This window comes from Leopardus geoffroyi, chromosome B4 (genome assembly GCF_018350155.1).
Source record: "Leopardus geoffroyi isolate Oge1 chromosome B4, O.geoffroyi_Oge1_pat1.0, whole genome shotgun sequence".
NCBI classification, from domain to species: domain Eukaryota; kingdom Metazoa; phylum Chordata; class Mammalia; order Carnivora; family Felidae; genus Leopardus; species Leopardus geoffroyi.
Genome location: NC_059341.1, coordinates 36,044,253 through 36,060,079, shown reverse-complemented (window position 1 = coordinate 36,060,079; position 15,827 = coordinate 36,044,253). Strand labels below are relative to the sequence as shown.

General features: G+C 41.8%; 1 protein-coding gene across 1 annotated transcript in view; it reads left to right on the top strand.

Annotated features, from left to right (window-relative positions):
• WNT5B (Wnt family member 5B) overlaps window positions 1-15,827 on the top strand; it is a 106,258-nt gene that overhangs the window by 64,055 nt on the left and 26,376 nt on the right. The gene's annotated exons all lie outside the window — the stretch shown is intronic.

The following is a 15,827-nucleotide window of genomic DNA, read 5'->3' as shown; positions in this document are numbered from 1 at the left end:
TTGGGCTCTGTGCTGACAGCTCAGAGCCTGGAGCCTACTTTGGATTCCATCTCTCTCTCTCTCTCTCTCTCTCTCTCTCTCTCTCTCTCTCTGCCCCTCCCCTGCTCATGCTCTGTTTCTCTCTCTCAAAAACGAATAAACTTAAAAAAAATTTTTTTTTAAAAAGCACCCCACTCTTTTTTTTTAAATACGAAATTTATTGTCAAATTGGTTTCTATACAACACCCAGTGCTCATCCCAACAGGTACCCTCCTCAATGCCCATCACCCACTTTCCCCTCCCTCCCATCCCCCATCAACCGTCAGTTTATTCTCAGTTTTTAGGAGCCTCTTATGGTCTGGCTTCCTCCCTCTCTAACTTTTTGTTTTTCCTTCCCCTCCCTCATGGTCTTCTGTTAAGTTTGTCAGGATCCACATATGAGTGAAAACATATGGTATCTGTCTTTCTCTGCCTGACTTATTTCACTTAGCATAACACTCTCCAGTTCCATCCATGTTGCTACAAAAGGCCATATTTCATTCTTTCTCATTGCCAAGTAGTATTCCATTGTGTATATAAACTATAATTTCTTTATCCATTCTTCAGTTGATGGACATTTAGGCTGTTTCCATAATTTGGCTATTGTTGAAAGTGCTGCTATAAACATTGGGGTACAAGTGCCCCTATGCATCAGCACTCCTGTATCCCTTGGGTAAATTCCTAGCAGTGCTATTGCTGGGTCATAGGGTAGGTCTATTTTTAATTTTTTGAGGAACCTCCACACTGTTTTCCAGAGCGGCCGCACCAGTTTGCATTCCCACCAACAGTGCAAGAGGGTTCCCGTTTCTCCACATCCTCTCCAGCATCTATAGTCTCCTGATTTGTTCATTTTAGCCACTCTGACTGGCTGGTATGAGGTGATATCTCAGTGTGGTTTTTATTTGTATTTCCCTGATAAGGAGTGACATTGAGCATCTTTTCATGAAGCATCCCACTCTTGATTTGCGCTCAGGTCATGATCTCACGGGTTCATGGGATCAAGCCCTGAGTTGGGTTCTGTGCTGACAGTGTGGGGCCCGCTGGGGATTCTCTCTCTCCCACTCTCTCTGCCTCTCCCTTGCTCGTGCACTCTGTCTCTCTCTCTCTCAAAATCAATAAATAAACTTAAAAAAAAAAGAAGAAATACTTTGATAGAATACCAGCTATTATTTGTTAATATTAACAAAAACCTTAGATACCTGTTACAAAGCAGATAGCATCTTCGAAAAAAAACAAAACAAAACAAACCTGTGTTGTAAATATAGCTATTTCCAGGGCAATGAACACCTAAAAAGGTGGATTTTCACTCATTCAGTAGTTCAGGAAATGTTGAAACAATTTTTGTGCACTGCTCGGTGCTTTGAAGCAGACAAAGATGTTGAAGTGATGTTTCTGTCTTTAACGATTTAGACCAAGCAATGAGCTAGAAAACGCCTACTCATAGTGATGTGTCTGTTGGTGTTACAGTGCCGACAGAGTGATAGAAATAAAATGTTTCCATTGAGAGGGTAACCATAGGGAAGCCTAGAATTTATGAATCATTTTGATGGAAGGAAGGTCATTACATCAAGTAGAAACTTGTTTAGACAACAGGCTGAAATTTTTCCTTACTTGTTTGGAAAGAAATAAGAACACTGTAACAGCAGCCATACATTGTCATACTTTGTTACGGTTCTTCCCCTTTGAGACACCAGGTTAATTTTAAAAATCATCTTTTCAAAGAATTTTTGGCTTTTTTTCCCTTCAAGAATAAAGAAACTTTAATTCTTTTTTTTCTAATTTTTTTTATGTTTATTTATTTTTGAGAGAGAGAGACAGAGACAGAGACAGAGAGAGCACGAGCAGGGGAGGGGCAGAGAGAGAGGGAGACACAGAATCCGAAGCAAGCTCCAAGCTCCGGCTGTCAGCACAGAGCCCAACACGGGGCTCGAACTCATGAATGGTGAGATCATGACCTGAGCCGAAGTTGGATGCTCAACCGACTAAGCCACCCAGACGCCCCAGGAAACTTTAATTCTTATTCATCTGGAATTAGAATTCAGTATCTGAAGTCAGAAAATTTTAGTTCATGGTTTGGATTTTCTGCTGTGTTTACAAACCCGATTGCCCTGAAAAAATTTTTTCTTGATTGGCAGTCTTTCTCCTAATTTGCCCAATTCACTGCTCTCTGACAATAGAGCTTGATAGTACACATCCAGGCAGGGATGGAGAAGAGGAGGCATTCAGTGTTCTGCCTGGCCCCTTAAAAGGCCCCTTAAAAGGTGCAAAGGTGGTTCCCACGTGTGTCTCCCGTAAGTGCTTGCGACATGGCAGCCCCTGAGGTCACCTCTGTTCCCAAGATAGCATCATGAGCTAAATCTACACCAGATTTGGAGTCTGAAGTCGTGCATTAGAATCCTAGCTCTCCTAGTATAATAGACACATGGCCTCAGGCAAAGTGACTGAAATTCTTTGAGCTTCAATTTCCTCATCTATAAAGTGAAAGTAATTCCTTTCACAGAGCTGTTGTCCAAATTCCCTGAGGAAAAAACAATCCACAGGAAAGGAAGGGCCTAGTGTAGGACCTTGCACATAGTAGAGATCAAATAAATGCTGTGTTTTGGGTTTTCTTTTATAAATGCACTGTGGGGGAAAAGAAAAACCCACACAGGTGTGCCCTCAATTTGTACAGATATACATTTGCTGACAGTTGAACATTTTTTTAAACGTTATTTCCTGTTTTTAAGAAATGTGCAGGTTAAAGGGGTGGAAACACAGCAAAAGTGCAAGAACATAATAAAATGATCTTTCAGTTAGAGCAAGCCATCTATCTCTCTCCATCTCATTTTCTCCTCCAAAAGTCAGGAAGAGCAGCAGATTCCATTCAGTCACCAAGAAATGGTCCCAGACCACTTCTGCCAGAACAACATACATCCTGTTGCCTTCAATGTATGATCTCACTACCAACTTTCACACTCTTGCTTGGAGCCACGGTTCTCAAACTTGAGCAGAATGACTTTGAACACTTCTGAGTCAGAAGGTCTGGGGTGGGGCCGAGAATTGGCATTTCTAACACGATCCCATGTGATGTTGATGCTGTTGACTGGGATCACAGCACTGACAACCCTGGTGAACTTCCTACTACCCAGTTTTCTTTCTCCTGCTTTAAGACTTCTATTAAGGAGCACCTGGGTGGTTAAGCATCCGACTTAATCTCGCAATTTGTGGGTTTGAGCCCTGCGTTGGGCTCTGGGCTGACAGCTCGGAGCCTGGAGCCTGCTTTGGATTCTGTTGTCTCCCTCTCTTGGCCCCTCCCCCACTCACACTCTGTTTCTCTGTCTCTCAAAAATAAATAAACATTAAAAAAAAAATTAAAGACTTCCATTAAATGATACTTCCTAAAGTCTCTCCCTTTTTAGCAAAATAAAAATAATTCACAGAAGAAAAAAAAACGATGTTTCCCACCACTCATCTTTCATCTTTTAGATCATAAGCTCATGATGACTGAATTTTTCCCCCTAGTGATAGAGTGAAAAGAATATAGGTTTTGTAGTCAGATTCTGGTTTAAAATCTTGATTCTATCACTTATTACTTCTGTGACATTGGACAAGTTATTTTAATCAGTTGGAGCCTTGGTTTTCTTACTATGAAATGGGACTAGTGATTTTTGTATCTTGGGAGTTTTGTGAGAGTACAGTTCCTGACCATAATGAAAATAGCTAATATTTATTGAGCACTTATTGTGTATTAATCATTCTTTTAAGGTCTTTACATATATGGACTTATCTATTCTTCACAACAGCTAAATAGTACAGGCTAGCAACAGCTAATCAGTTAATAAGTGGAATCTGAACTAAGAAGAAAAGTCCATTTTACAGATGAGGAAACTATGGCACAGAGAAGTAACTTGCTCAAGACAAAACAGGTAGCGGAACTGGAATCTGAACTTTCATTATACTGAACATCATTATACCTTGCTAGGATGTGGTTTCTGTATGACATCAAAGAAGAAGGGGTCCAGGAAAAAATTTGTTAACAGTGGATGAGATAGTGACTGTACTGTAAGCAATATTGGGCCAGGGCAAGGTGTGGCTTTCACACAAAACGCTTGAAGACAGTGTTTGATTTGCTAGCCAAGGTAGGTTGGTATTTGTGTGCCTGTGTGTGTGTGTGTGTGTGTGTGTGTGTGTGTGTGTGAGAGAGAGAGAAGGAGAGAGAGAGAGAGGGAGAGAGAGAGAGAGAGGGAGAGAGGGAGAGAGGGAGAGAGGGAGAGAGAACATGTGCAAGCCTGTGTGATGTGCACACTGTGGGTAGATATGTTGAGAATCCATTTTACATCTCCAGACCTACAGCTGGATGCCTGGCTGGCTCTGGCCTTGTAGTGTCCCCAGGGAACGCACTTGTGTGTAATTATGTCACCCTCTAGTGGTTACTTCTCCATTAGCCCTTCCTCCATGAAACCGCCACTCCGTGTCAGTGCTTCTTCCAAATGAGACTCAGTGAGCAGAACCTGAGGGAGACTGCACGGAGGGGCTGAGAGAAGGGGAGCATGGCCCAGGGCAAGAAGAGAGAGGAAGAGTGTGAAGGAAGGGAACGCACCACTGGAAATAACCAGTAGTTCACTTCTGGCAGGGGAAGAAGGGGAGGCAGGAAAGGCAGAACATTTTGGAGCAAGGTGGGGAAGGAAGGAAGATGGGCTCAAGTGAGAGTCCTGATATCACTTTTCACCCAGTACCATTTGTATTTATGGGATGGGACAGTTAGTGCATCTAGAGCTCTTTCCAGAGCTTCAGTACTGAGGGCTGAAGTAGGATTACACAAGGAATATTCTTAGCCAGTTTCAATTCTCTTTTCCAAGGGAAGTAAGCACAGACTGTGGGGCTAACAAAGGCTGGCTACTTTCCAGGTTTTCACCACCCTGGAATGGACAGCTAACTTTCCTCCTTCTCCGTAGCCTGAGGCTGTGTTCTCTCTGCCAGTGAAGGTCATCCTCATAGATCTGTCATATCTTGATAAATATTTCAAAAGGCAAGGATGGAATCACGATCAATCTTCCTCAGAACTGGTTTGTAACTCCACATCGGGTCTGGAACTCTGCTGTCTAAAACCTTACTGAGCCAGAGTTTGAAGGTTATTCCTATTTTCAAAAGGTACTGGGGCTGAGCCAGGTTTTTCTGGAAAGTTCTATGTGGATGAACCAAAGCATTTACATTTCTTACATAATGCCAGACCCAGAGGAGTCTGAGGCACCAGCTCTGTTGCAGAGCTCACAGCCAGCTTCCCTTTTCTGCCAAGAGGGTAGGGTTAAAGGTTTAGAAAATAGCCAGAATTAACTCTTCACACCCCAGAAAAAAGATAGTTACAAAAAATTTTTAAAAAAAGAGAATTAAAATAAAAAAAAAAAAGAGATAAAAAGCAAATCTTTACATCATGTGATACTGTTGTTTTCCTGGATACCAGTCATTCCCCAAACTGCCAATACACCAAGCACTGGCTTTCCCTCTTCAAAGAGGGATGTGAAAACAGTACAAAAACTCTGTTCAAATTTTTTCTAAAGTTAAAACAACTTCTCTTAGTTTTGAGACCTAGAATTCAGTGAAGTTTTTTTATTTGTTGTTTACTTTTTATTTTTATTATTTAAAAAATTTTTTAATGTTTTTATTTATTTATATTTATTTAAAAAAATTTTTTTAAATGTTTTATTTATTTTTAAGACAGAGAGAGACAGAGCATGAGTGGGGATGGTGCAGAGAGAGAGGGAGACACAGAATCTGAAGCAGGCTCCAGGCTCCAAGCTGTCCTCACAGAGCCCGATGCGGGGGCTCAAACTCACTAACTGTGAGATCATGACTGAGCCAAAATCGGACGCTCAGGATGCTCAACCGACTGAGCCCCCCCAGCGCCCCTGTTTTTATTTATTTTTGAAGGAGAGAGAGAGACAGAGCATGAGCGGGGGAGGAGCAGAGAGAGAGAGGGAGACACAGAATCCAAAGCAGGCTCCAGGTTCTAAGCTGTCAGCACAGAGCCTGATGCGGGGCTGGAACTCACCTGTGAGATCATGACCTGCCTGAGCCGAAGTCGGACGCTTAACCAACTGAGCCACCAGGCGCCCTTACTTTTTATTTTTAAACTTCACTTACCATTTAAGGCCAAAGTGTTCAAGTAACTTACTCAAAAGATCTGTTGTAACCATCAAGAATTCTTTGATTTAGCTGGGTGAGGGCATGACCCGAAATTGGAGTTGTCAACATTCTGACATAATAACAAAACTTAGTAATTAGGTGACACCTTCCCTTTAAAGCTTTGAGAGCACTGTGCAGACATTTGATGACAGCACTTATTTGTTTGTTTTGCAAATGGAGAAAATAAGGCATAGAATAAAGAAGGGATTTTCTCAGGGTCCTGGGAACCGTTGAGGTTGAGTGCATCGTTCCTCTGACCTGCGAGCATCTTTGAATTCCTCACTCAGGTGCGCACTCAGGATCACCTCTGTACGCGATGTTTCAAGAAAACTCATATGCCGTGGGAAGCATAATCAGTTATTGGCAGAAGTACATAGAATTAAATTTGATCACTTATGCTACTAAGTGATTAGGATTGCCAGTTGATTTAACTACAATAAAGGAGGACAAGTGAACATTTTATTTTAGAAAGAGTGATTATGCGTGTCACCCAACCATGTTACTGACAAAGTGCTTTGGGAAAATAGAAAACAATCTTTGGAATCCTTTTTCAGCCTAGTCCTCCATTTTTCTGATTTTAACACTATAAATTTTAAAAGTTTGGCATAGTTTGAAAAACAATATGAAGACTAAGAGATTTGCTCGCAAGTGAATTAGCTTGCATTGTGTTTTCATCAGCAACATGCCTTAGTCTGTAATGCTTCACTATACAGATGGCATATCAGCTGTCATATGCTACCCTTAATATCCTAATTATCATAATTTTCAATATAAACATAGCATTTATTAAAAACTTTCTGGGGGCTCCTGACTGGCTCAGTCGGAAGAGTGTGTGATGCTAGATCTTGGGGTCATGAGTTTGAGCCCTTGTGCAATGGGTATAGAGATTATTAAAATAAATAAATAAACTTAAAAAAAATTCTGTAAGGTGGCCTAAACTGGTAGATAGTTGGAACTACTACATGAATTAATATGTGAACTAAAGTTTTTCTGTGTTCTGTAGCATGAAGATAGTAAGTGCTTAAAATTTGAGTATTTCTTAATCCTTGACCAACGTAAAGAATCACATGCTTAACATTAGATCATCTTAAATTCTCCATGGCTCTGGGAGAGAACTGGTTTTTCATTCTAATGCATAGATCATATTCCAAACTGAGGGGTTTGTTTGTTTTGTTTTGTTTTGTTTTGTTTTGTTTTTTAACAATATCAAGTTTAAATTCTACTCCTGAAACCATTACTCCAGTATTTGTTAACTAGCTTGGATTTAAATAAAATTAAAAATAAAATTAAAAAAATCAAGTTTTAAAATTCTGTTTATTTAAATTCTAAGACAAAGCTGGAAACAGGAGAATTGAAGACCTGAAAACAACATTGTCTGCCATTGCTGTTCTGCCATGGAAAAGAAATGGTGTGCAAAAAAAAAAAAAAAAAAAAAAAAAAGGAGGTTGGCAGGAATTAAATCTGTGGTGTTATGCAAGAGAAGGCATCCAGATTACATATAAAAGTTAAACTGTTTCACACCCTGTTCCTAAACATAAGGGATATGCAAATATGTGGCAGCAGTAGGTTGAAGCCTGAATGTTTTCTTAAACATTTCTTAAATGTTAAGGATCCTGAAAGATTCCCAAACAAATAGAAAATTCTACTTTGAATAAGTGTCTGTGGTCCTAGATCCTGCTGAGTGGACCTCCTTTTAATGTCCCTCCTGCTCACAAAAAAAGAGTAAACTATCTCTAACATCCAAATAAAATCCACAACAATAAAACAATTTTTGAAAGGCATGTTAGAGATCCAACTGGATTCTCTTCCTGCATTTTTCTGTAGCATATCAATTTGATTTGCTTCATGGTTAAATGGTTCTTGGTCTGAGTGATGGTTTCATGGGTGTATACAAATGTAAAAAATTCATCAGGTTGTATATTTAAGATTTGTGCATTTTTCTCCGTTTTGTCTCAATAGTAATAATAATTTTAAAAAGTTGTTTGTGTGCTTAAGTCAGAAGGGGGTTTAATGGGTCAAGGAAAGTTTACTTCTGTGCATACAAATTATCACAAGTTCTGTTTGTTCAACAAGCTAACCAAACAGGTAGAGATTCTGCAGCAGCTGCTGCCTAGAATTTAACTGTGATGGGAACTCGGCCCTACCCCTCAACCCCGAAACCCTGTCTTGCTTGTAACTGTCACTCCCACCCTGGACCTTCCTGACCTGGCTGCTCTCACTCCAGAACTAGGGCGAGAGTTGTATCTTTGTTACTCTTCACCTGCAAGCCTCATCCCCATCCCTCAGCCCCTGGTACAGTGTGTGCAGTCTGCACTCAACAAATATTGCCTCTAATTCTGATCATTTTCTTTGGTTAATATGTGTTGGGGGTGGGGACCAGAGTGGGAGGGGAAGAGGAAGCTGGTTTTTTTTTAATGTTTTAAGTTTTTTAATTTTTAAAGTTTATTTATTTATCTTTGAAAGGGAGAGAGAGCACGAGCTGGGGAGGGGCAGAGAGAGAGGGAGACACAGAATCGGAAGGAGGCTCAGGCTCCGAGCTGTCAGCACAGAGTCCAATGCGCCCGCAAACTGTCTGTGAGATCATGACCTGAGCCGAAGTTGGAGGCTTAACCAACTGAGCCACCCAGGCGCCCCAAGCTGTTTTTTTAAAGAATAGATCAGTGAATGAATCTGTATTGTGGGAAGCAATCTGGGGTGGGGGCAGGAGCTGGAATAGAGAACACACAGACATTTCTGGTTTTGCCTCAGTCTTTGAGAATGTTTTCTTAATGTTGAAAAAATGCAATAGTTTTATCATTTGCTGCACACCATTCCATGCTGTTCCCTACGAACCAAATCAGGCCACATTATACTTGCTATGTTATCCCGTGCTGTTTTTCATTGACTTTTTGGTTGTTGATATTGGCTTTTAGGGTTTGGTGTGTGGTTTCTCTCGACACAAACATGAACACATTTACCACTGAAATTTTCCTAAGGGTCTGGTCATTTGAAGCTGGAAATTGTCTTCGGGATACGTTTTCACATTCCTGTTCTTGCTTTCATCTGTGTGCCACCCATGGCATTAGGCTTTCTGTGGTGTGGTGGATGTGCTACATGTGAGTAGAAAAATGCAGCTTCTCTGATGCAGCCAAGAAGACAAGGAAACCATGGTAATATTGTGTGCTATTAACGCACATTTGTTTGTGGTCTATCAGAGCTTCAGGTCCATCTGTCTTTACCTATTACTGCCATCCCAGACAGTGACATCCACAAGGACAAGGCCCTTTTGCAGAATATCAAGGACACGCCTCCCTTATTCGTGCTCCAGTGGCTGAGATCCGACAGCACTCCTGCTAATGTTTTCTTGATTTGAGCTCGGTGGCACTGGCTACTGGGCATTTTTTTGCAGAGGATCCTCATTAGAATTCCCCTCTGTGTCAGTGTTTTAAATCTGTTTTTTAAACAAAATCTCTAAATGCTTTTGAAACCCACAGTGTTGTTTTATTTTGCTGATAGAACCCAGATGGCAGGAGAGAGTTGTTTTTTTCCATCATTTGAATCGCTGCACATGTACTGTATCACCTGGACACAGAAGGGTGATGTCAGGACAGTGCTGTGGCCACAGAGCCTGGTTACGCTCAGGAAAGCAGCGGAGCCAAAAAATGCCTTCTGATTCAACACTTCCGTTCTCTGTGTGACTTCAGCACATATCTAGTTACAGGGTTTCTTTTGGCAAAAACAAATTTTTGTGTGAGAGTTAGCCGGGCAAAGCCAGTGTCTCCTTGGCCAGTTGAGTTTGAGGACCCATCTGCCTCATACATCATTAGCAGCATTGTTGGTTTAGAGCCTCTCCATAGAATCTTTATTCATGGAGAAGTAGAAAGAAGCTCTAACAGCCCAGCTGGATTTCCAGGTCCTGAGTGGAATTTGTAACCCCTTTGACTTCTCAACTGAGAAAATTGGATGCGGCTGTCACAGAAAGAGAATAAATATGGAACCCCACAATGCTATGCTTGCGGCTACTTTTATTCCATTGAATTGGACACATAATAAAAGGCAGGCATACTCTGGGAGGCATAGGGCTGAACCAATGCGAGGAGCCCTACAGTTCTGTCGGTTGAGCTGGTGACAGTTGTGGGCAAGACACTTTATGCCCCTTTAGTTGGCCACTGGCTGAAAGATGCCGGCAATAATATCCTCTTCTGTGATCCTACTGCCAGTGTTCTAGTCTTAAAACTAAATGACCTATGAAAGAGGAAATACAAATGTCTATAACCATCTAACAGTGTATATACCCTCACTAATAATCAAAGAAATGCAGTTTAAAATCAGATAGGCATTTTCACCTATTATGAGAAAAGATTTTTTTAAATGACACTATCTAAATATCTTAATTACCTTTTGTCATTTAAAACTATAACCTAGTCTAGTATTTTATTAGGCTTTATTTTCATTAAAGGTTGGAAATCTTAAAAATAGTTTATTTTGAAAGAGCAATAAATTGCCCAATGTACTTAATGAGCCAATTTAGCTGGATTGGTGGACTGGCCAATAGGTGCCAGAGATGTTAGGGGCTGCAAAAGACGTTAGGAATCGTACAGTTCAACCTTTTATTCTGTAATTGAGAAATCAGGGACCTAGAGTAGCTGTGTGACTTGTCTAGGGTCGCACAGTTATGAAGAGCTGGGACTGCATTCGTAAAATATCATGGGCTGTTATTTAGACCTTGCTGTAGATAAAGAGCTTAATACAGGATTCAACTTTTTTTGTCTTTTTTAATACCTCAAGGATGTTGTGCTTTACTATCTTTCTAGGCAGACAAAATGTCATAGACCTCAAAGAACAGGAATTCAGGCATTGTTACCTTCACTCAATCTGTCCTTTATGTGACTGAGTGGCTGGATACCTCTATATATTTTTAATGAGGATAGCAATCTATCTGTAATTGAAGTCCCTTTAATAGTCTTAGTTAGAAACCACTTGAGCAATTATAAATAAAAATAGGGTGTTTACAGTCCAAAAGGGGGATATTTTAAAAGTATATAGATGATTCTAACATCAGGCAGAGTTTCTGTTAAGGTAAATGTTAGCTTCTGTAATGAACAAACACCCCAATGTAAGTTGGCTCTAAAACCATCAAAGTTTGTTTCTAGCCCAAGTAAAAGGCAAAATGCATGTTCCTTATTGGCAGGCAGTTCTCCAAGGAGTAATTTTGGGGCCTGTCTTGTGACTCTATCCTTAGCTCTCACTTTGAAAGCCACTATGCTTGGGGCGCCTGGGTGGCTCAGTCGGTTGAGTGTCCGACTTTGGCTCAGGTCATGATCTCACAGCTCGTGGGTTCAAGCCCCGCATCGGGCTCTGTGCTGACAGCTCGGAGCCTGGAGCCTGCTTTGGATTCTTTGTCTTCATCTCTCTCTGCCCCTAAGCCACTCGCATTCTGTCTCTGTCTCTCTAAAAAATAAACATTAAAAAAAAAAAAAATAGAAAGCCACTATGCTTATCTGCATCAAGGTGAAAGAAGGAAAGCGAGCATGGATGACTATTTGTGGGTGGATTTTGTGGGCCAGGCATGGAAGTGGTAGACATCATTTCTTCTAACATTCCATTAGAAAGAACCCAATCACATGATGGCATCTTAGTGCGGTGGAGGCTGGAGGATGTAGTCAAGCCGTGTGCGGTTTCAGTGACTGTTAAGTGAGCTCTGCCATGAATAACTTTGAGGGTCCAAAGTAGGAAGACAGCATATGGGGTGAAGTATCTTCTTAGGCAAATATACATGTATGTGTATATACACACAAACCCAGGAGTGTAGAAGTTATTGATAATTATTTCTACTATGTTTTGTAAAGATTGTTTTTAAGGGGTGCCTGGGTGGCTCAGTCGGTTAAGTGTCTGACTCTTGGTTTTGGCTCAGGTCGGATCTCACAGTGTGTGAGTTGGAGCCCCAAATCAGACTCTGCGCTGACAGCATGGAGCCTGCTTGGGATTCTCTCTCTCCCTCTCTATCTGCCCCTCCCCCACTCTCTTGCTCTCTCTCTCTCTCTCTCAAAATAAATAAATGAACTTAAAAAAAATTATTTTTAAGGAATCTCTTAATCTAATGTGGGTCTCAAGCTTACAACTCAGAGATAAAGAGTCACATGCTCCACCAACTGAGCCAGCCAGGCACCCCTATTTCTACTATTAACTATAATTTTTTGTTAATTTTGATATAGGTATTTCTGCGGACTCATTCGAGGTGTTATACATACCTCAAGCTGTTTATTTCTTTAGTAGTGGTGACTTTTTGATCAATGACATGTATTTGCAAGATGGCCAGATTTCATGGATATCAAAACTGTTCTGGGGCACCTGGGTGGCTCAGTCAGTCGGGCATCTGACTTCAACTCAGGTCATGATCTCACACTCTGTGAGTTTGAGCCCATGTTGGGCTCTGTGCTGACAGCTCAGAGCCTGGAGCCTGCCTCAGATTCTGTGTGTGTCTCTCTCTCTCTCTTTACCCCTCCTCCACTCACGCTCTCTCTCTGTCTCTCAAAATAAATATTGAAAAACAATTTTTTTAAATAGTGGGATCTCCCCAAAGCCACATGCACATATACTATCATCAGTATTTTTTATTTCAATTCAATAGTGACCAAAGGCAAGTGGTCTGAGGGCCTGTACTGGTGGTTGATTCCACCACTAACATTCATTATTCTCATGGCTGCATAATGCACAGACCACGCCTCCTCCCCTTCTTTCCACTCAGGCTGACAGTGTTCTCGTTCTGCCCCTTATCATGTTACTGCTGGATTAGTCCTCCCAGCTGGGCTCTCAACCCTTAGACTCTCATCCTCTATACTCCATCAATCATTATTGCTGGCAAACTATAAGCAGTTTTCCTAAATACAGATCTGATGATGCCTCTCTTCTGTTTAAATGCCTTTGATGGTTCCTAGGATTACAGAATAAAGCCCAAACTCCCAGGTGGGACCTCAAAGTCTTCCATGGGTAAGTCCCAGTATGAAGGTCCTGCTTCACCAAGAATTAATGATTTGTTTTTCTTTGCATTTTGGCTTTGTTTTCCCTCTCTCTCTCTCTCTCTCTCTCTCCCACTCCTCTCCCTCCCTCTCTCTCTCCCTTTCTCTGTGGACATGAAATTGTTGTGTGATGTTCTTCTCATTCTTAGAATGTGTCATGTGTTTTCAGGCCTCTGCACCTTTGCCCAATGGGAGGGTCTCCCTCTTCCATCTCCACTTGTGGGAATTCTGCCTGTCCTCTTAGGGACAAGTTCAAATACCACTTCTATCATGAAGAATGCCCTCCTTTGGAATTAATAAGTTGATTGTAGAACTAATACTTGGATACAAATATTAGCATAACAATTGGATAGCAGTTGGTATCTCCATTGTAACATGTCACTCGGCTAAATATTGTAACTCGTACATGTCTTGTCTCAAGTCTACAAGATTATAACAATTTCTCTTATTCTTTGAGTAAGATCTGGTAGGTGCTCAATAATATTTATTGATTTGGGGGCGCCTAGGTGGCTCGATTGGTTAAGCATCTGACTTCAGCTCAGGTCATGATCTCATGGGTTCGAGATCTTTGTGGGTTCGAGCCCCGTGTCAGGCTCTGTGCTGACAACATGGAGCCTGCTTCGGATTCTGTGTCTCTCTCTCTTTACCCCTCCCCTGTTCACACTCTCTCTCTCAAATATAAATAAACATTTAAAAATATATATTATTGATTTGAATTGGAGTCACAGAAAGAATTCCATTTACATTACTTTCTGGCATTTTCACTGGGTCTGAACTTTTTCCTTTTTTCTTGAGTAGCAAATGTAAAATAGCTACTCATTTAGTTCTGATTATGAAAAATTGCTTCCTGCTTCATTACATTGTCTCCTTTTCCTAATGACAACGCTAAAGATGATGAGTGGAGGTTGTCATTGAAGTACAAAATGTCTATATCCCTAGCTGGTAGGTGGGATGTTGGTCCTGGGCCGTGGGTTCCAGAGTTAGTTGCCCTGACTCAAGTGCCCATAGTTTACATGTTCCCTCTATTACAGCCCTTGTTGTGCCAACCTTAAATAGTAGACTTCAAATGGAGCTTTTGGTTTCATATGAGTAATAATTTGTTTATTTGCTCAGCTTCCACTCTAGACCAGCACCATCCATAAATTTTTTGTGATGATGGAAATGTCCTATTGAAAAGCCACATGTGGCCAGTGGCTACCATCCTGGACAAGACAGTGATATCGAGCTCCTGGGAGAGTAACATCTTAATAATTTATTATAATCTCCTATATAGTGCTAGGTGCTCAGCAGGCCCACAATAAATATGTGTGAAATGATGAACAGCTAACATTCATCGAATGGCTGCTGAATTCAGGGTGCTTGCCGGGGGCCATTTGTGCATTGCCTCCATTTTCTGCGGAGCCCCGAGCTGAGGTGGCCCAGACCCTGAGGCTTGGCGTCCATCACTGCAACCTTCACCAGGGAAGCAGGCAGCAATTGGGAGCCATTTAGCAAGAGGGTTGGAGCTCTGTGAAAGAGGCCTGGCAGAGCCATAAAAGAAACGAAAGAATCTCAGCGGTAAACCAAAAGCCTCTTTAACGTGCCCAGGCCTGAATTTGGTGATCATGCTTTTTCCTGAAGAAGCCTCAGAATTGGATTTTATTGAATTCCCCAAATCAGAACCTGTGAGGCCCACAAACCTGGCCTGAAGACGGCTGGCAGAGACTCCAGCGGTGGTGAAGGAGATGGGCACGTGTTCAGCATGAGCGGAGGTGAGAAAGGTGGCTGGCGTGGATTCTCACCTGGTGAGGAAGGAAGTGAGGTTGCATCTGAGAGGGACTGAAGGATTTCTGTCTATGGTTTTCATTAGAAAGCTGCCTGGCACTTCTTCCCTTTGAGCCACAGCACCACCTAAGGGTCAGTTTGAAACGCAGGAATAACAGCTAGGGTGAGTAATAGGTAGACCCGCATGACTTAGTTATTGGTTTCCCCCCACATAAAAGCGAAGTGTAGGGGTGCCCGGGTGGCTCAGTCGGTTGAGCGTCAGACTCGATTTCGCTGGGGTCATGATCGGGTCATGATCTCATGGTTCGTGAGTTTGAGCCCCGTGTCAGGCTCCTCACTGACAGTACAGAGCTTGCTTGGGATTCTCTCTCTCTCTCTCTCTTTCTTTCTCTCTCTCCCTCCCCCGTCTCTTCACTCTGTCTCTCTCTCAAAATAAATAAATAAACTTAAAAAAAAGCGTCGAAGTGTCATTTCTGCATGAGCAGTAAGCTCTGGGGGGGAATTAGCTTGCAGTCTGTCTGTTCCCACACTGCCATTGGAGCCCTGCCAGCCAGTCCTTCCTCCTTCCGGGCACACCTGACCCGGGACAGCTGGAAGACAGGCCCTGGCACTCACCACTCAAGGCCTCTGGATCTAGGGCGGCTGCTTCTGCTGTTCTTTCCACTGTAATAGTCACCTCCCACTTGTTTGTAAAAAATGAAGTAACTATCCTATTTTCCATTTGGAAATTGCCAATTTTTGAAGCCTAAGGTTGGCAGCTTCAGTAAGATTCCAAGAGAGCAAGAAGACTAGAATGAGGTGAGGCAATAAATTCTCATCCAAACTTAGTTCCTGGGATGAAATTACAGAACTGTTTAGAAGAAAAGAAGAATTAGCATAACTGTG